Below are 7,137 nucleotides of genomic sequence, written 5' to 3'. Positions count from 1 at the left end.
CTGATGTCTAATTCTGTTGGGAACCTGTGCACCACGACCGTATTATTGTAAATATATATTGAGTGAATGGCAGCATCGGTCGTAAATACTGAGATCTTCATTTTACAGATCGATTTCGGTCACTGTGTGACCATCTTCAGTGTAAATAATTCGAACCTTGTAGACCCATCTCGTTATAGTGCAACATTTTCTACTTCCAACAGATATCTTCACTTTTACTTCACAAAATAATTTTTAAATTTAGAGGGGAGCCTGTGTTGTAACCTTAGTAGTAGCCCATCTGACCAACAGTGAGCTCACTGGATTTCAATATTTACGACCGATGCTGAATTTATCCAAAATATAATTCTCAAATGCTATGGCCATTACCTCAGTTTTAAACAAAATGTCATCTAGTCCAGGTAAGAAACATCTCATTAACACTGCATGCATAGCAGATGGACTGAATGTCTTTTAGAAGTCTGTGACGTCGACCAAGTCTATATGTTAACATGGCGTTATTTTTACAGATGCCACCTATAGAGGAGACCGCCGCTGGCAGAGGGTTGCTCAGCCGTGTGGTGTACGCCTTACTGCCTTCCTCCTCCACCGCTGTGACTTCTGTTTCCCAGACGAGGACCGGTGGTGAAGGCTCGAAAGCAGGCAGTGAGGCAGCCATCTCGAGTCCGGCGGAAGTCGAGCACCCTGACAGCAAAAGTTCCACAAAGGCCATCGTCTGCAGTGCCTCTTGCGTGGTATGCCTCTGTAGCATGACAATATGCATAACCATTGTATGTAGAAGTTAAAAGTATGTTAGAATATCAACATAACATATTCAGTTCTGGCTACAAAGACGGGGAGGGAGAATTGATACAAATCAAAAGCATTATTCAGTGCTCCATAAACCTGTGTATGCCAAGCAAGGTTTTAAGAAATGGGAAAACCCAACGTACTCCAGTAGCTGTGTTAGAAAGCTCTTACAAAAGAAGGAGAACGTAATCACAGATTTGAGCATACTCAAAAACTTGTGGGCGAACAAAAGATAATCGAAGTCGCACTGACTGTATCAGTTCGACATCAAAATTTTGCCAAACAATATGATTAAAAATCTTAAATGCTTTCGTCTTACCATAAGTTCGAAATCAAATCAAAATCATCTATTCAGTTAGTCGGTGACCATAACGGCGCCGAATCTGGAGATGACAGAGGGGAGACAGATACTGTCTACTGGCACAGTTTTTATAAATTGTTACAAGGGCGATGTACTTGAGGACAGTATTATGGAAATGGGAGAGGATGTAGTTAAAGATGAAATGGGAGATATGATACTGCGTGAAGAGTTTGACAGAGCACTGAAAGATCTGAGTCGAAACAAGGCCCTGGGAGTAGACAACATTTCATTAGAACTACTGACGGCCTTGGGAGAGCCAGTCCTGACAAAACTCTACCATCTGATGAGCAAGAAGTATGAGACAGGCGAAATACCCACAGACTTCAAGAAGAATATAATAATTCCAATCCCAAAGAATGCAGGTGCTCAGAGATGTGAAAATTACCGAACTATCAGTTTAATAAGTCACTGATGCAAAATACTAACGCGAATTCTTTACAGACGAATGGAAAAACTGGTAGAAGCTGACCTCGGGGAAGATCAGTTTGGATCCCGTAGAAATGTTGGAACACGTGAGGCAATACTGACCCTACGACTTATCTTAGAGGCTAGATTAAGGAAAGGCAAACCTACGTTTCTAGCATTTGTAGACTTAGAGAAAGCTTTTGACAATGTTGACTGGAATACTCTCTTTCAAATTCTGAAGGTGGCAGGGGTAAAATACAGGGAGCGAAAGGCTATTTACAATTCGTACAGAAACCAGATGGCAGTTATGAGAGTCGAAGGGCATGAAAGGGAAGCAGTGGTTGTAAAGGGAGTGAGACAGGGTTGTAGCCTCTCCCCGATGTTATTCAATCTGTATATTGAGCAAGCAGTGAAGGAAACAAAAGAAAAATTCGGAGTAGGTACTAAAATCCAAGGGGAAGAAATAAAAACTTTGAGGTTCGTCGATGACATTGTAATTCTGTCAGAGACAGCAATGAACTTGGAAGAGCAGTTGAACGGAATGGATAGTGTCTTGAAACGAGGATATAAGATGAGCATCAACAAAAGCAAAAAGAGGATAATGGAATGTAGTCGAATTAAGTCGGATGATGCTGAGGGAATTAAATTAGGAAATGAGATACTTAAAGTAGTAAAGGAGTTTTGCTATTTGGGGAGCAAAATAATTGATGATGGTAGAAGTAGAGAGGATATAAAATGTAGACTGGCAATGGCAAGGAAAGCGTTTCTGTAGAAGAGAAATTTGTTAACATCGAGTATAGATTTAAGTGTCAGGAAGTCGTTTCTGAAAGTATTTGTATGAAGCGTAGCTATGTATGGAAGTGAAACATGGACGATAACTAGTTTGGACAAGAAGAGAATTGAAGCTTTCGAAATGTGGTGCTACAGAAGAATGCTGAAGATTAGATGGATAGACCATATAACTAATGAGGAGGTATTGAATAGGATTGGGGAGAAGAGAAGTTTGTGGCACAACTTGACTAGAAGAAGGGATCAGTTGGTAGGACATGTTCTGAGGCATCAAGGGATCACCAATTTAGTATTGGAGGGCAGCGTGGAGGGTAAAAATCGTAGAGGGAGACCAAGAGATGAATACACTAAACAGATTCAGAAGGAAGTTGGTCGCAGTAGGTACTGGGAGATGAAGAAGCTTGCACAGGATAGAGTAGCATGGAGAGCTACATCAATCCAGTCTCAGGACTAAAGACCACAACAACACTGCAAAAGTTTAAACCATGGTTTTTGTTATATTCAAATGGTGGTAACCATGTATAGACAATAAGAGAATTTGCAGCACTCGCCAGTTAAAATTTCAGGAACCGGGATGTGAGCACCCAAACAAGACTGAACGATTTTCCTGAAGTGCCTCGCCCAGGAGGCATGTGTAGCTTTTCAGCATATCTTCTTCCGCTGTTTAATATCTCCCTTCATCTATGCCCTGAATTTTGCCTGTTTCTTTGACTTTGGCCGTTAAAAACTTGAAATGTTTTTCAATAAAATTAATCAGCAACTTTTGGAAACCGACTGTAATATTTGTATATTAAGGTTACGGCCTTTATATAAATCAGACATTAAATTCTACACACATACTTATCATTTGGGCTCCCTTCATATTTAGCCAGCTATTACTTAATGTGATCCGTAAGCGCCTTTACTAACTGTTATTAGTTTATTATTGCTGTATTTCCATTCCAGCGACCATCGTTAGTGACAATGTGTCTGCTAGTTTTCGTTCTACTTGACCTTTCGTATTTGATGCTGATTTCATGCTATTTCTATCCGTAACTAGGTAGAATATTTTTATTAATTGTTTCGTATTTGCTTCTCTAGAGGCCTAAAATATTTGTCCATGGTTCCAGATACTTGAAGAATACCTATAGTATCGATCAGTTAATATAGGCTGCCTTATTATTTCGCAGTATTGTCAAGATTAATGATTTCTCTTGATATTATCTGCTTTTGATATTGGTATCTCACTGTTTATGAGGAGCAGTGCTAATATACTTACACAATTTTGGGTAAAAATGATATCATGTAATCCTCAAATCTTGATGTCTAATTCCGTTGGGAACTTGTGCACCACAACCGTATTATTGTCAATATATATTGAATGAATCACAGCATCGGTCGTAAATACTGAAATCTTTATTTTACAGATTGATTTCGAACACTGTGTGACCATCTACAGTGCAAATTATTCGACACTTGTAGGCCCATATCATAATAGCTCAACATTTTATATGAGTTGTAACATGTACTGTGATGATTACTTCCAACAGATATCTTCACTTTTACTACACAAAATAATTTTTAAATTTACAGAAGAGCCTATCATGTAGCCTTAGCAGTTGTCAATCGTACCTACAGTGAGCTCACTGGATTTCAATATTTGATATGTTAACATGGCGTTATTTTTACAGATGCCACCTACAGAGGAGACTGCCGCTGGCAAAGGCTTGCTGAGCCGTGTGGTGTACGCCTTACTGCCTTCCTCCTCCACCGCTGTGACTTCTGTTTCCCAGACGAGGACCGGTGGTGAAGACTCGAAAGCAGGCAGTGGGGCAGCCATCTCGAGTCCGGCGGAAGTCGAGCACCCTGACAGCAAACGTTCCACAAATGCCATCGTCTCCAGTGTCTCTTGCATGGTATGCCTCTGTAACATGACAATGTGCATAATCATGGGATGTAGAAGTTAAAAGTATGTTAGAATATCAACATAACATATTCAGCTCTGGTTACAAAAACGGGTAGCACGAATGGATATAAGTCAAAAGCATTATTCAGTGCTCCATAAACCTGTGTATGCCGAGCCAGGTTTTAAGAAATGCGAAAACCCAACGTGGTTCAGTAGCTGTGTTAGAAAGCTCTTACGAAAGGAAAGACAACCTAATCACAGATTTGAGCAAACTCAAAAACTTGAGGGCGTACATAAGTTAAACGAACTCTCACTGACTGTGTCAGCTCGACTGCAAAATTTTGCCAAACCATATGATAAAAAATCTTAAAAGTTTTCGTCTTACCTTAAGTTCGTAATCGGATGAAAATCATCTAGCCAGTCATTCGGTGACCATAACGGCACCGAAACTGGAAATGACAGAGGGGAGACAGATATACTGTGGACAGTTTTTGAAACTGTTACACTGCAAAAGATCCTATTATGATTCTTTCACTGCAAAAAATCCTATTTTGATTCTTTCAATCATCGCGCCATCACAGGAATGGAATATATTGAAATAAATGATTGATGAATCGAAAATCATCGAAAATTGCTCAACAGTTGGTAGCAATCTCAGCCTGATGAGATCCATGTAAGATTCTATGCAGATTACACTAAATTTTAGCTCCCGTTCTAGCAGCAAGTTATCGTTGGTTGGAGCAACCGAGGGTAACAAGCGACTGGAAAAGTGCAGCTCATTCCACGCTTCCAGGACGGATCATGAACAGATGCAAATAATTATAGGCGTTGTAAGTAACGTGCACTTAAGTGGTGTTTATGAAATGAGTGGAGGCCTTAACTACATCTTGATGGCTAAAAGAGTCACACGCAAATGGAAATGCTATCTGACATTAAAATCAAAGTAAAAGATTGGGTCGCCACCACCTCTAGCCACACGACAAACAAGAGGTTGTACTGAGTTGAATATGAAATTAATTTAGTCATCAGAAAAACTCATAAAAGATCATTCATTGTAATGTCACTCATAAAAATGGGATGCAATTATTAATACCACCCAAGAATTGTTCACATGAATAAAATATTAAAATAATGTAAAAAGTGTGCGAAAAATGTGAATAAGCTTGCAGCAACATTACTGAAAACAAGATCTGTTCTAAAGAATTTGTTTATATAAAAAGGGAACACTAATTACTGGACCTGTGTGCATGGAAACGCTATGGATGGGCTAACAGGGAAACTACAAGTGAATGGCGTAGGTAAAGGAGGCGTAACGTTGGTACACTTGATAAGACTTGAAACAAAGTTATTTATTTCTTAAGACATTGGCATAAGACATCTATCTAACTGCTGTTGCCTGGCAACTATGTACGATTGCTTGCGAAACGCTATACGATTCACAACAAAATCTCTTAATTTAGAATCGCGGTCGTAATTAGAGGGGAATGGGAAAGGTTTAATACTCGCATTCAGACGCACATTCACTCAAAGAATAGCAAGGACGGCCCTGACACCAACATGAAACGAAGCTAGGAGGTTTGTTCCGCTGTGTTGAGAAATGAATAAATAAAATGGTAAATCTGAATACCAGAGTTGCATTTGAACATTGGTTTGGATGCCTTGGTTCAAATGCATCTGAACACTATGGGACTTAACATCTGAGGTCATCAGTCCCCTAGAATTTAGAACTACTTAAACCTAATTTACCTAAGGACATCACACACATCCATGCCCGAGGCAGGATTCGAATCCGCGACCGTAGCGGTCACGTGGTTCCAGACTGAAGCGCCTAGAACCGCTCGGCCACAAACGCCAGCCTCTTATTGGTTTGGAGAAACCGCCTCAACGAGGGCCACACATACACGCTTACGTGCTTAACATGAAATGACAAACAACAAATACAACTGAATAATCCGGCAAGATATATTAAATAATCCAATGTCAGATCAATAAGTAAACTCTTGGACAGATTAGGAATCAAACTGAAAGTCGACAAAAGCTTTGCATTTCTTGCTGCGACACAGAAAAATAGTCTTTAAGACAAAACGCGAGCTCAAAAACTAAAAGTTCCCCTCTCGCTACGAGACAATGCATCACTCGGTTAACCCACCCTTCATGGATGACACCTCGGCTACAGACCCTAGGAGAGCTGGAAGCAGACGGCCCATCTCCCACCAAAACTTCTCCCACACAACCAACCCATGTGTTTCATTTTGCTGTACAGTGGTTTAGTTTGCTGCAGAGAATCAGCAGTAGTCTTACACAATGGCCAACCCCAGTAGTTTTAAGATAGGCAAAAAGGTTTGTTCCCTTTGTGTGAAAGTTACCGGTATTAGGTTGTATGCCAGAGAGTTTTGGAATAGGAGAACAAGGGATAAACATTTTATGGAATCATAGTCGTGAATTGGGTTACATATAAAAACATGGAAGATTTATAATGGCGTTATAGACGCATTTGCAAGTCTGAAAAGAAACAATATAACAGCCATATGATGCCTGCAAATCGTAGAAAGAAATAGGCTACGGCTAGATTGAATCATATCTCAGTCTTCTCTGGTACGAAATTTAGCAACGAAAACACCCGAATTGTTCTGTAGGATGCAAAGTGCGCTGAAAGCAAATAAAATGATAATTAAAGGGGAGTATAGGCCACTTTCAGCGTATATCGATGGCGTGAATCTCTTGTAGAGTTATGGAACACGATGTTTGATAGTATATTATGAAGTTTTTGAAGTACGAAATTCTATATACGAATCATCACAGATTCTGCAAACAGATATTTCTTGAGACTCAGCATGGTGTGTTCGTCCATGAAATCCAGGGCGCCCAGATGGATGGCGTGTTCCTTGACTTCCGGAAACTTTCGATT

This window comes from Schistocerca nitens, chromosome 4, assembly GCF_023898315.1.
Source record: "Schistocerca nitens isolate TAMUIC-IGC-003100 chromosome 4, iqSchNite1.1, whole genome shotgun sequence".
Classification (NCBI taxonomy): domain Eukaryota; kingdom Metazoa; phylum Arthropoda; class Insecta; order Orthoptera; family Acrididae; genus Schistocerca; species Schistocerca nitens.
This window is presented reverse-complemented; position numbering follows the sequence as displayed.